This window comes from Taudactylus pleione, unplaced genomic scaffold (genome assembly GCF_031769625.1).
Source record: "Taudactylus pleione unplaced genomic scaffold, aTauple2 ptg000211l, whole genome shotgun sequence".
Lineage (NCBI taxonomy): Eukaryota > Metazoa > Chordata > Amphibia > Anura > Myobatrachidae > Taudactylus > Taudactylus pleione.
The window spans coordinates 4,110,157-4,125,000 of record NW_028284613.1 but is presented as its reverse complement, the minus strand read 5'-3'; positions in this window follow the sequence as shown (position 1 = coordinate 4,125,000).

Below are 14,844 nucleotides of genomic sequence, written 5' to 3'. Positions count from 1 at the left end.
GAGCAGGCTGGTCAGTTAAGCACATGTTTGAAAAACCCACTTACATAGATTTTGTTTCATTTTAAAATTTGAATTTCTACAAAATGTCACATTACTTAATTAACCTTAGCATTGTGACATTAAAGTCTACAACAATAGAAAAGTCAAAATTATGTTCTACACATTATTTATTTTAAAATATGAATTAAAAGGTAATGATAGAGATGTGTACACAAACATAGCTTCCTTGCATGTTAAATAGGCCTTATAATTTTTTTGTTTTTCTATTTATATTATAGACATTTTAATTGTAACAATGTGTTTTATTTGCACATCAATGGAAAAAGAATACACAAGCAGCTTCTGATGATTCCAAAGATATGCGGCATACCTATATTTTGGGACAGACAGCAGGTGTATCTGCATGGCAAATGCTACGTTACAGTGTCATAAGCGATGCCACTGTAAAGTAGCATTTATCATGCAGATACACCAGTTGTGTCACTTTATTGCAGTTACTACTCAATGTACCTGTTTTGGTATTTATATATGTGAAACTTAAACTAAAAAATAAATACAAACACACTTTTAAACATTTTATTTCTACTATATTTTATTTTAATTTTTCAGGACCATCAGGAGTTTCTGTGCCTCTACCGCAGACCACACCACCAGCGTCTAGGGTCACATGAAGTAATTTTGGATTGGTGGCCTACACGTCTGGGGAGGAGGAGGCTGTGGCAACAATTCCTCTTAGTCCTGTGGTGGCAACAAGGCAAAATCCACCTGCACAGCACCAACAGCCACCAACACAGCAACCAGCACAGCCACCCACCCCCAGTGCAGATGAGCTAGTTCAGTCCCTGCACAGCTTCCGTCAACACCAGATGCATGGAGATGCAAAATATAAAAATGGACAGCATCACACACCAGCTCAGGAAGCTAAATAGGACCTCCGCAGTAGCTCAGGGGACCCGCACCCATATGGCTAGTGACTTCAGTAGGCATCTGGTGGAGCTAACACAGGCCGCCAAAGACCAAAATGCAGAAATACAGGAGCAAACACAGGCCCTGATTCAGAGCCGGACGCTCTGACAGAGCACTCGCTCTGAATAAGGGCCGTCCCTGCTCCTTTTTGGAGCGGCCTCCTGGCCGCTCGCATAGCTGTAGGTGACCACCCACAGCTACAGCGAGCGGCCAAAATTATGGTCGCGATGGTCAAGACCATCTCGATCATTGGGCTTGCGACGAGACCCTGTGGTAGGGTCTCGCTTCCGCAAGCCCAGGGTGCTTTTGGCTCTATGAGAGCCAAAAGCACTCCCACTGACATCACTAGTGATGTCAGTGGGGCCGGACCCAGAGAGTAGGCGTTCCCATGGGAACGCCTCCGTCTGGGCAGCCACGCCCCCGGCACGCCCACCAAAGGGGGCATGCTGTCACTCACCATCGCCAGCACTCCCCTTTGGTGCGAGACCCATAACGATGGCATTGCCATCGTTATTCGGGTCTCGCGCATGGGCACGACGGAGCCGCCTCCGTCGTGCACATGCACACTTGGGCACCATCGACCCGCTTGCGAGCGCTCAGCGCTCGCGAGCGGGTCAGAATCAGGCCCACAGGCAGCCAGAGACCAAAATGCAGCCATACAGGAGCAAACACAGGCCACCAGAGACCAAATTGCTGCCATACGGGTGCAAACACAGGCCTTTGTGGCATTACAAAGGGAGCTGGTGGCACAAAGGGCCCTTATGGAAGTGCCATCAACATCTACACCCAGGTCACAAGTCCCCAGTCCCCAAAACAGTCTCACCAATGAGTCCCCCGAGGCGAAATGCCCGTACACGGAGGGGTGTAACTACAGGGTCAGGGAGGTGCAGAGGTTCATTAATTAAATTTGTGTCTGTCTTTCTTTACAAACTAAACTTAGATTGTATCGTTTATTTTGAACTATATTTAAATGGAACAGATGTTTGTATTTATTTATCAGCAAAAAGTAGGAAAACACCGATTGTGACTTTATGCCGGGGTGAAAACTTATCCCCAAGACTTTTCACCAGTGACGACATTTTGGCCTGTTTCCACTTTCCTCCATATTCAAATTGGAAGACTTTTCCCCTAGGCGGAAAAACCCCACTTCTGGTGATGTCTATGCGTTCCAGACTTCAGGCTGTAATTGCCTGCAAAGGATTTGCAACAAAGTATTAAAAAGTGAAAGTTAGATTTAAGATTGTTTAGTTTGTCCCATTACTTTTGACCCCTTAAAAAGTGGGAGGCACATATAGAAACACCTACACCGTTCACCCGATTTGGATTTAATTGCCCTCTAATTAAATCTGAAAAGTCTGCAGTTAAAGCACATCTTGTTTGTTTCATTTCAAAACCATTGTGGTGGTGAATAGAGGCCAAAATATGAAAATTCTGTCAATGTCCCAATATTTATGCACTTGACTGTATATTGATTGCTTCCTGTCCCCACATTGAACCATTTTGTTGGTTAATGATTACATTATCATCTCAGTCTTGGACATGCTAAGTTTAATAAAGCACTGGGACATCCAAGAAGATATAGCAAAGAGACAGTTGGAGAAACAAGTGAGGAGAGAGGGGAAAGGGTCATCTCACCTGAAGAGGAAGTATAGGGTGAATAGGAGAAGTTGAAGAACAGAGCCTTGGGGAACACCTACTGAAATAGGAAGTGGGGGAGAGTGGAGTATGAGAGGAGATGGAAAAAGAGCGGTCAGAGAGATAAGAGGAAAGCAATGAGAGAACAGTATCACACAGACCAAGGGAGTGTAGGATTTGTAGAAGGAGAAGATAGTCCACAGTGTCAAAAGCAGCAGAGAGGTTAAGGAGAATAGGCATAGACTAATGGCCCTTGGATTTGGCAGCAAGGAGTTCATTGCTGACTTTAGTGTGGGCAGTTTCTTTGAAGTGGAGAGAACAAAAGCTAGACTGACATGGGTCAAGCAGGGGTGAGAGGAAAGAATATCAGTCAGTGCCTAAGCACTGGTGAACAACTAAACAAATGTGTGGTCAGAGCCATGAGCAATAGGACATGCAGTTAAAAATTATGACCAGTGGCACCTGATTGCCTGGAATAGCACTCTGCAGCCTGGACAGGTGCCCAGTACTAAGTTTCCTGGGCGAGGCCCCCAGCTTTCATGATATCATGATGTCACATCCACAGGTCTGTAGGGCCTGCCTTGTCCACACATAGTTTATGCAAAATTAGATAAAAAGTTTTAAAACTAGCTAAAATGATATAATTTATGCAATCCAAAACTCAGATTTAAAATCTGAATTCTGAAATGCAAAAACATTTGATCCACTACTCGAATTTACCCAAATACAGAAATTCAGATGGATTGGATTTCTAGAGAACCGAACCACACATCTCTATAACTTATATTTTTACTTAGTAATATGCGCACCTAAATGTTTTTTTCCACGTACATCTTGTTCTGTGTATGTTCAGTATGCTAATGCATCCAACTAAAAATATATCCATTTGTGCCTACATAAAAATGGAGATTTTGTGTATTGAAAGGAATATTCAAATGTGAACTGAGCCGACTAATAGTGATGGAGCAGTATATATATATATATATATATATATATACATATATATATATATATATATATATATATATATACAAAAAGTCCAGGATGGGTAGCACTCCCACTCTATCCAAAAGCAATACACGCTGTTGCCTTCCTGATGATGAGACAATAAAGTCTTGAAACATTGACTTATATGCTTTACCAGCTGTGAATTGGTACAATAGTTCTGAGTGCCGCCTTCTCTGCCCTTTATATATATATCAGTTGGGAGCAAATAAGCCATAAACTTTTGCATAGTTTTCCAGAAAGCAGCTTCTTGGTACTGTGTGTTCACCGAAGTATGATGAATAACATAATTGTTCTATCCAGATGACTGCCTTTTAAAATGACCATTTCAATGCCCCATAGCTATGAAAGAATGTACATTAAAGAGTCATGCTAACTAATGATGTGAAAGTTGTAGCATATTTTATTTAAAATTATATATCCTTCAATATTAGGACCATATAATTAATTATACATTTCTCTGAGCATAATTTAATTATGTGGTTTGAAAAAGTTTGGGAATTAAATAGTTATTTTTCCCTCGGGAAACAACAGATCATACTTATGTAAAATGCATCAAAAAAATTGGAACATATATTTTTAGCACTGAGCATTACAACAAAAAGTCTAATGGATGATGAGACACAGAAATCTTGTAATGCTTATTGTGCCAGGGGGCTTATAAGCCGAATAACAAACTTTTATTGTAAACCATTGACAGAACTTCTATATGTTTGACAACTGACGCTCTTGTCTCTCGCTTGTATATAGTATAAAAACTTAAAAACCTATCCTATTGTAAATTATATTCTTTACATACTGTATGTGGATGCTGACCAAAATACTTTAGAAAGGTATTGGCATGAAGAATAAGATGTCCTACTAATAAAAAACATATAGTGACAATGCAACTATTTTGCATAAAAATCTTTACGCTTTTTGCTTCAACTATTTTATTGAATACATAGGATTGCTGGCAGCTTGGTAAGATTGCATAGAGTAATATCCCTATGGTATTATGTTGGATGGAAAGTGAAACGATCACATTTTCTAATACTTCTGTTGCATGGTTGAATAGGGCATACCTACTGTATGCTGCTGATGGACAGAGACACATATCCAGGTCTCTGATGCCTATACAACTGCAAAACCCAAGTATCTCAATGCTTTACAATTATCTCTTGGCACAAATGGAGTACTTACAAATACGTTGGCTCTATGCTATATTATTTATATTGAACTGAAACAGCTGGAAGCTCTCATGCACACTAAATGGGTCCTGACATATTGCTAGATGAATAGCACAAGCCATTAAAAGAAACCAGAGTCCTGGATATAAATACTGGGCTTCCAGCACTATGGTGAGTGAATGTCTAAGCTATCCACCAATCGAAATGCCAGGAACCAACTAATGGGTATACAGCACTCTGATTGGCAAATGATTGGTGTAATTCACTAATCAGAGTGACAGTAGGTATGATAATGTCACAGAAATGCAGATACTAGAAAAAAAAAATTGGAACCATGTCTACAACCCAGTAGGTCATCTCCCTGTGCTACTGTCAGAGTCATGAGAAACATTAAAGATGGGGCAGGGACTAATGTATTACATAATTGCCAATATATAATAATTATAATAATAATAATAACACTGCCTAGTATTTCTGGCAGTTGCAAACAGGGGGGCCAAGAGAGGGGGGGCAGGTACTAATAATCCGGGCTGGGCTTGTTGGATGGGCCTGGGTCTGCCGCTGCCTCCCCCTCCCTCTTACCTTTCAGCACTATAGCCCAGCTCTGGGAAGAGAGGCTGCTGCCACTGAGCAGCTATAGAAGGCTCCTCTGCCTGTGGGTGGTAGGGGGTAGCGATAACACTGATTGCTCCCCCACCCCGGATTTGCTCCTGGCTTAAAGGCTCACAGTGCCCCAATTTGCTTGCATGTTTCTCCTAAAGAGGGCATGGCCATGCCTCCCGTGATTTGTCCACGACCCCAAAAATTACCATGACTGGTTCTCTACGGGCCTGGCTGAACGTGATACATTTTTATTAGATGGATCATTGTAATCAGATTATATTTGTGAGAAATTTGAAAGTCAAATAGTGCAGATAAGAGAACAAGATTCCTGCAAACAAACTTAACAAACTAGGGCTAGTATCACCGAGCTAGCTAACTATTGCACAGCTGCTTCAGTGAGATTATTTTGATGAATTGCATCATCAAGTCTTAAACTGGTCATACACGGTGCGACATGCACTGTACAACGCAATGGGGATACAACGTTCGACATATCGGGTGATCCCCAGTGACCTACACACGGTGCGATCAGGTGGCCGACCGCCCGATATGCCGGATCCCCCCTCCCCCACCCGCATAGCACTGCATAGAATCGCACATTGCACCCCCAGATCGACAAAACCTGCAGTAAGATCTGGGGGTGCAATGTACGACCTCACGGGTGCGCGCTCTGTCCGATATCATGCCTTTACACCATATGATAGAGCAGCCAAATCGTACCAATCTGTTGGATCGACTGCTTTATCACATCATGTATGGGCACCTTTAGATTTATGAACATATCAATGTATAACTTGTTTTACAATAGGTTTGGCTAGAATAGCTAAGGTGCCCTTCATGGACAGATTTTTGGTAAATGATTCCAATGTTTAAATAATTAAGTAAAATGTCTTACACTGTCCAACACTAATGATGTTTTATAGAACATCTTGCATAAGGATAATAATAAAAATTTAATTATTATTAAACCAATGATAAAAAAATAGTCACAATAGCAACAAAACTGTCTATTGCATATTGTAGCACTCATTTGATTAACAGAACAAAGCTTTGAATTTATCTCTGTGCATTGAGCAGCACATTAAGCCTCTGAATAAAGAGTCAGGCATATGTGTTTCCTAACAGGCATTTAATTAAACCATACAGAGGAGTTCCTAATTAAATATGTTCTTTCCTCACTAAGCAACATTATTAGCCCTGCTGTTTCCAGTATTATAGAAAATGCAATAGCACTCCATCAATACCTTTTGTTGGATTTTATATAATGTTGTCCACTAGCTTTTGTGCTATAAATTTTCAATGAAAGGCTCCTGACAAGCTACCTATCTGAAATAATAGATGTCTATTACTATAAGAGAAAGACACAACAGGAGACCCATACTGATGGGCTCCGAAAAAGGTCAAAGCATATGTCAGCAGTTGCAGTTACAGCCTTGGCAGAGCCAATTATTCAGCTCTTCTAACTGGCACCTATTTGTTATTGTTAGGAAGTTAGCTACTTGTTTCTCTGCTGCCTGGCTGAGCCAATAACAGAGAAAAAGTCTTTGAAAGTGTTTTGCTCAGCAATGTATTACTAAAGCACTGTGAAACTTCATTATAAGAAATATGCTCAATATACCAATGTTAAAAATGATGGAATAAGAAGGTTAATTATTCCCCAAATGTGTCTAATATTTCAAAGTAATGAACTTTCCCCTTTGTAATATATGACCTACTGTCCACTAGCAATATACAGTAGTAGAAAGAATAAGATCTTATGTTCTTTTAATTAATGTATGCTTCACGGTTTTAGCAAACCAACTTCAAAGTATTTTATCTTTAATGCTCTATCTTTTGTGTTGACATATAGGTGATTCCCATTTTATTTTACAGATGGAAAAATTAATTTTTTGAAAAGTGCTTGAGGTTCTACATAACAGATGAGACACATACAACCTACTTTCACTATTAATAATGGTATCCTTTGTAACTGCTAGGGGCAGCTAAGCAGCATACTGCTGACCCATCTGGTAGAGACATTCATTCATAATTCATTCACACAGAATGTTTATGTTAATGTAAAAATGTCAATGACACAATACATACTGTCATGACATTGAGCGGTTGCTTATGCTCCATTTCACCTGTATGGGAAATGCTTTTACACAACTATTTGCAATAGAAATAAACAGCCTGAGATGTCTAGGGTGAAAGATTACCTTGACATTTTTTGTCAACTTGTCTTTACAACCTCCTGTTCTGTCTTATAAGATCTTTATTAATATTAATGTTACATTTTTGTGTAATTGTTCACCTTAATCATCAGCAACAGCAGGGATTGCAGATTTGAAGACAGAAATGAGTGGTACAGTTATAGGGTTCACATTACTTACCAGGCCAACAGACTGAGGAGCCCATGCCTCAAACCCACATGCATTGTATTCTATAAAGATCTGTTTTCTAGCCAGGAAAATACTAGATCAGAGGTTCCCAAACGCGGTCCTCAAGGCTCCCCAACAGATCAGGTTTTAGAGATACCCATGGTTGAGCACAGGTGATTAAATCAAATTGACTGAGGTACTAATTAAATCACCTGTGCTCAACCACGAATATCTCTAAAACCAGAACTGTTGGGGAGCCTTGAGGCCTGCTTTGGGAACCTCTGTGCTAAATTAAAACAGATTCAAAATGTGATAATCTTTCAATGGGAAGGTCCTGAACACGTTTGCAGTATAATCACTAATTTGATTATGGGTTCAAAATTTACAGCATTAGCCTTTTGCAGTTCAGATTCACTGTTTGAGTTTTGAGGTTCATAATTTTTTGAGAGGTTACCATTCAAGATTTGAGGTTTTGTTCAAATAATTGTTTTAATTTTAAAAAAAAAACATACTAAATAATAATTGACACTAACAAAACCATTTTTACATTTTTTGAAAGTACATTGAGAATACCACTGTGTTTTAGTAAAATTGCTGACAAACACGCGTACACTGTCAAACAGTCTTGAGTATGATGGAACCAACTCTAAAGCTGGCCACACATCTAAAGATTATCTGTCCAACCAGCCAACTAGTTGATTGGTTGGAATGAAAATCTGGTAAGGTATGGGAGTAAATGATGATTAGCAATTTGCTCCTGAATGCCAGAAAACAGATGAAAATGGTCGTCAGACAAGTTTGTTAAATGTTTGATCTAAACAATTTGTTCAAACAACAGTTTTTGTCCATTTTCCGTCGTTTTAGGAGCAAATTGCTGATTGTTATTTGCTTTCATACCTTACCAGATTTTCATTCCAACCAATCTACTAGTTGGCTGGTTGGACAGATAATCTTTAGATGTGTGGCCAGCTTAACACTGTTAAACTTGTTCAACTTTTTCTGCTTGTTTATTTCATTTTTAATTTTTTCAGTTGGATATGGAGAAATATAAGATTTGAGAACTGAAATGAGGACAGTACGAGCATCTCTATTGAGGACTATTTCAGTTGAGGGCAAACATTTTATAAGGAAATTTTGTACTGTTGGACTACAGCAAAATGATGTCACTGCACATGGCTGTCAGTATGGTTCATAAAATTAAATGTTTTACATATTTGGGAAAGTTCAGATAAAAAACTGGTTGTACATTCAGATAGTGTTCATACTAGTCTAAGCAACAGGAAATAGAAGCTGGTGAACTTAGAGAGTGAACAAATAAGGGGTTTCGGACTAAAGACAGACAGTAATTAATTAGACAATGTCTAGATAGACACCAGATGTTAGACAGTTAATAGTTAGACAAGGATAAAAGTTCGACACAGAGAAAAGTCAGGCACACTAAAGTTAGACATGTAAAAAGTTCGACAGGTACAAAAGATCAACAGGGTCAAAAGTTCAACATGAAAAAGATCGACACATTTTTTTGTTTGTTTTTTTGGATTAGGGTTAGATTTAGGGTTAGGCACTTACTGGAGGGTTAGGGTTAGGCACTTACCCCCACGGTTAGGATTAGGCACTTACCCAGACGGTTAGGGTTAGGCACCAGAGGGAGGGTTAGGGTTGGGCACCAAGGGGAGGCTTAGGGTTAGGGTGAAGATTAGGGCTAGAAAACAAAATAAAAAATTGACGACCATTTTGGTGTCAATCTTTTTCATGTCAAACTTTTGACCCTGTCGATCTTTTATACCTGTCAAACTTTTTACATGTCTAACTTTAATGTGTCTGACTTTTGTCTGTGTCGAACTTTTATCCTTGTTTAACTATTAACTGTCTAACATCTGGAGTCTATCTAGACATTGTCAAACTAATTACTGTCTTTCTCTTATACCATACCCAACAACACACAGAGGGAAGGCAAGGAAGAGACGGCAAGAGACAAATTAGATGTCCTAAAGGTTATATACAGGAGCAGATTAGAGACAACATGGATAGACAAATGCAATGGAGAGGAGGGGGAAAACATGTTACAGGAATAAAGACAGCAGTATCCAGGAAATGGTCAAACAACAGAATCATGTATTAAACTATGAATATGGGGAGATAATGTATAGAGCAGGATAGAGCCCCATCCAACTACAGAAGGCAGAACGTTTGGTAATAAATAGCTAAGGATGACGAAGGTGTTAAATGTGTGTCTGTTTTAGATTAATAGATTTTTTTTTTTGGTATTTTAACGGAAGGTATTTATTGCAACTTAGATGTTAAAGGGAACACTGCCTTGTGCAGTATTTGAAAGTGGATAATATACTTGCATTTTGCTTTGCATGACAATGTCATATTTAGACACTTCCCAAAGTTGCTACACTGAACCAAATAAAATCTCACCATGTGAAAATAACAGTATTGTAGCTGTATTCCGCACACCCCCAGTAACAGTTCACTTACCAAACTCTTCAACATTGCACATTTTGTATCTTTTGATAGAACATGTTGGTAGAATCAGGGAGTTTGTTGCTGGGTATGGGCCTGATCACATGTGTTCCTGGTATAGTGTCTACATGCTAATACTGCTTTTATACTGTGTTAGAGATATTCAAATGAGGTTTAAGGAATCAAAATGCCAAATTGTTTCCTGGCTGGATAGAATCTCAAACACTTTTATTCTTTCACAAAGAACTTACATTTTACTTGTTTTCAGTGGTGGAGCATATTGAGCCCCTTAAGGCTCAATATGCTCTACCACTGAAAACAAGTAAAATTCAAGCTCTTTGTGAAAGAATAACATACAACTGCACTGCAATTCCTTGATCCACCAATCGGTAATCAAAACCGCAGGGAATTGGGGGGAGGGGGAATTCAGCTTGTGATCAAAACCGCCTATTATTTTAGTGGTCTGTATCGGTAAATCAGGGAACTTCAACATTTTGGATTTTCTAGATGCCTCGACCCAGGTGTCTGGGGACCAGGGAATTGCGACTATCCATCGCTGATGTAAAGGGGCCTTTAGATTATACATTCAAGGCATTTGTTATCAGCTGTTTATGAGCAAGAACAAGCATAGTGCCTGTAATCACCAACAGTCCATAGCCAGTGCCAGTAATCTCTATGTGCCCCTATTCAGGAGCTAACATTGCCCCAGCAATTAAAAAAATTATAGGTTCTAGAGACAGTCAAAGTATTCATAAACAAGTATCCACACCAACAGTAGCAATGATTACTCTTTTAGCTTATGTAGGTAGTGCACCTCACACCCTCTTAGAATAAAAGCTCTTTTAGACAGGGTAATTTTTACTTTTTGTTGAATGTAATTTGTTTGTATGATATTCATACATAGACTGTACTGCATAATACTGTACTGTATGCCAGTGAAGATACTGTAATAATAATGGGATGCAACCGACATGGGAATACACACATTCAGGCAAGTTTTAACTGATTAAATTACCCCCTCTCTCACTTTCTTCTCTCTCTCTCTCTCCTTTATCTGGACCAGAAAGTAGGTGGTTGTCATATGTTTTTACAGCTTCATTTTCAAAATTCAGGATATGAACCGGTTCAGCTACTGTATTTGTGAAATGTATAAATGAGTATAAAATTAAATGAACCAGCGGGGTATATTTTTTATAGTTTGTAAAGGGATCATATTGAGCCCCAGTAATTGCATGAAAATACTCAATGACCATGTGCTCATATCACAGACAGAGCAGTCCAGGGCCAGCGTTAGTGCTAGTAACATTCGGCAGTTGCAATTCATTGCAGTGTGTTGTGGATCTTTTCCAGCAGATATGACTTTTCAATACCTACAAGCTGGAGCCGGTGGCCACCACAGACAAATAATAACAGAGCACCACTTGGTGCACTTCTTTAAATGGAAAGGGATTGAAATACCGGCGGCTGTTTAGCCCCCTGTTCAAATCCCGGCAGCGGATGCATGATGGATGAAGATCCTGACCGGGGCAGGTAAGTACCCTAACCCTTCCCTGTCCCTCCCCTAACACTTCCTTAGTGGTGCCTAACCCTAACCTCCCCCCTTAGTGCCTAACCCTAACCTCCCCCCAGGGGTGCCTAACCCTAACCCACTCTTACTGCTCCCTAAACCTAACCCTCCTGGTGGGGTGCCTAACCCTAATCTCTCCCTGGGGGTGCCTAACCCTAACCCTCCCCCCTAGAGCTAATCTCACCCCCCAAAACCTAACCTCACTAGACTCCCTAATCCTAACCCTCCCCCCCGCTGCTAATACTAAGGGTGCCCTGGACTTACCTACATTCGGGCTGGCATCCTTCTTTGGGGGGATTAACATAGGTGTCAGTATTTTGACGGCTAAATTAAATCCCTTGCCGGGATTCCGCTGTTGGGATAGAGACTGGCGGCTCTCATATCTACATCCCCTTTAAACAATATTTATTTGGAGCTGTACCAAACATTTGTGTTTATGACAATACTATTTCACATCAAGTATTGATCTTGTCTACAAATTAACAAGCAGTAGACCTTTTCTCCACTGATTAACATTACTAACATCTTCCTGCTTGTGCCATCTTTACACCTGTTGCAATTATAAAAGATACTGACAGATTATACAGGTTCTGGACTTTTGAATTATCTATTTGTTTTTGATCATTCTGCAACAATTTACATAAGGATGCAAGGACTAAAATTTGTATTCCATCTTTCATTTTTGGTCCGCAATATTATCATTCATTGTGCATTTACACTTGGTCATTTATTTGTTATTATTAGAGATGAGTGGGTCCGGTTCTCAGAGAACCAAACCCACCCAAACTTTGAGATCTTGACCGAGATCGAAACGCGGCTCGAAGTTTCCCGCGTGACTCGGATCTCAAAGTGAGGCAAAACTCCCTCTGTCGGATTCTCGCGGGTTTTGGATTATATGAAGGTCCCCGCAGTTGGCGCCATTTTCACTCCGGCTTTGGAGAGAGAAGCTAGCAGACGTGTAGTCAGTCACTGTCAGTCACTCAGTGTGTGTGTCCAGTCGAGGTCTTGGGCTGAAGGCTGCTGCTGTGTTGTCCATAATGGGGGTTAGACTGCAGTATATAAAGGGGGCCTTCCTTCAGTGGGTGCTGCAGCTGCTGTGTCACTTGTCCTGTCAATTAACTGTGGCTGCTGCTGTGTTGTTGTCCTGTACATCAGGCTAGTGCTGCAATCCATAAAGGGGTGCTGTGTTGTCCAGGAGGAGTTCTTTGTCAATTAGGGGTGTTCTTCCCCAGTGTAAAAAAAATAAAAGTGCTTTTCTTCTTTCTTTCTTTTTTTAATTTGTGTGTGTGCATTAGTGCTATTATTGTTCGGTGACCCTGCTGCAGTTTATCATCCACGTATTAATGACTCTGCAGGTGGTCTGTCTGCACTCGACAGGGATGCTTTGTTGTCCATAAAGAAAGGGTGCTGTCTGTGTTGTTCATCAAGGGGCTGCTGCCTTATTCAGTGGTGCTCATCCCCAGTGTAAAAAAAAAGTGCATTAGCAAATTAGCTGCGGTATTATTGTTTGGTGACACTGCAGACCAGACCGCAGTTTATTGTCCAAGTATTGTGCCACTATAAGTCATAGCGCAGTGTGTTATTCTTATTCCTAAAAAATCTTCTGACGCTATAAGTGGCAATGCAGTGTAATATTCAACTTTTCACTTCTTTCCTCAATAGTGAATAAATGATTAGTCTACACGCTGACTACAAGACCACAACAAAGTGCTAAATAACATGCGTTATATATAAAACATAATGACATCACTGTAAGTGGCAGCGCAGTGTGTTATTCTTTTCTTATTCATAAATAATATTGTGACACTGTAAGTGGTATCACAGTGTATTATTCTTTTCTTATTCATAAAAAATCTTGTGTGGCATATGGAGGATCATAGTACTATGCATGCCCAGTGGGTCGGAAGTAACACGCAATGAAAGTGGGGTCTCTGTATTACAAACTGACAGTGTATTTTAAGACGCACACTTGCGGCACTGTCGGCTTTCTCCCAGACTTGAACACTATAGTGATTTCTTGACTTTAGAAATTAGTAGTGGGCTCTACTTAAAAGTGAGGTCTCTGTATTACAAACTGGCATTGCTTTTTAAGACGCACACTTGCTGTCCCAGTCTTGGACAATATAATGATTTCATGACTTTAGAAATTTGTAGTGCACTCTGTTTAAAAGTGAGGTCTCTGTATTACAAACTGACTGTGCGGTTGACGTCAATGTCGGCACAGTCGGCGCTGTCCCAGACTTGGATACTATAATGATTTCTTGACTTTAGAAACTTGTAGTGGGCTGTTTGAAAGTGGGGTCTCTGTATTAAAAACACAGTGCATTTTAAGATGCACATTTGCGGCACTGTCGGCACGTCGGTGCTGTGGTGGCTGCCAGCTCCAGGGGTTGCAATGGGATCTCTGGCACATGCCCAGTGGAGCTGCTCCATATGCCATTCGTGCTATGCTGTGGTGTATGGAGGATCATAGTACTACGCATGCCCAGTAGGTCGGGAGTCACACACAGTCCCCCAAAGCAAGCAAAAGCCTTTCATTACCATAATAAAGGATGCTCTGTTAGCCATATAAGCAGTCAGCTCAAGGTCTGCACTTGTGTCCTGAAAAAGCGAGGAATGGTGACCATTGCCAAGGACACCATCCCCCATCTGTTAGGACAACTAATGTGCCACTATGAATGTGTAGGTCACTGCAGAACTGCAGAATACAGTGGTGCAGAAAACAGTGGTGCATAAAACCATCACTGAACTAGAAGTCAACCCAGAATGACATGTCTCTATATTGCAAACTGACTGTGCATTTAAGACGTACACTTGTGGCACTGTCGGCGCTGTCCCAGACTTAGACACTATAGTGAAACTATTAGTGGGCTGTTTAAAAGTGTGGTCCCTATATTACAAACGGATTGTGCATTTTAAAATGCACAGAAACGTGGGGACCAGATGCTGCGCACAACCTATTTCCTGAACTCTGTATATTCTAAATATATTCTAAAGTAGTAGAACCCAAAATGATGAGAGGGTACCAACTAAGAAACAAATGTTGCTTTTACTGATAAAAGTTTCACAA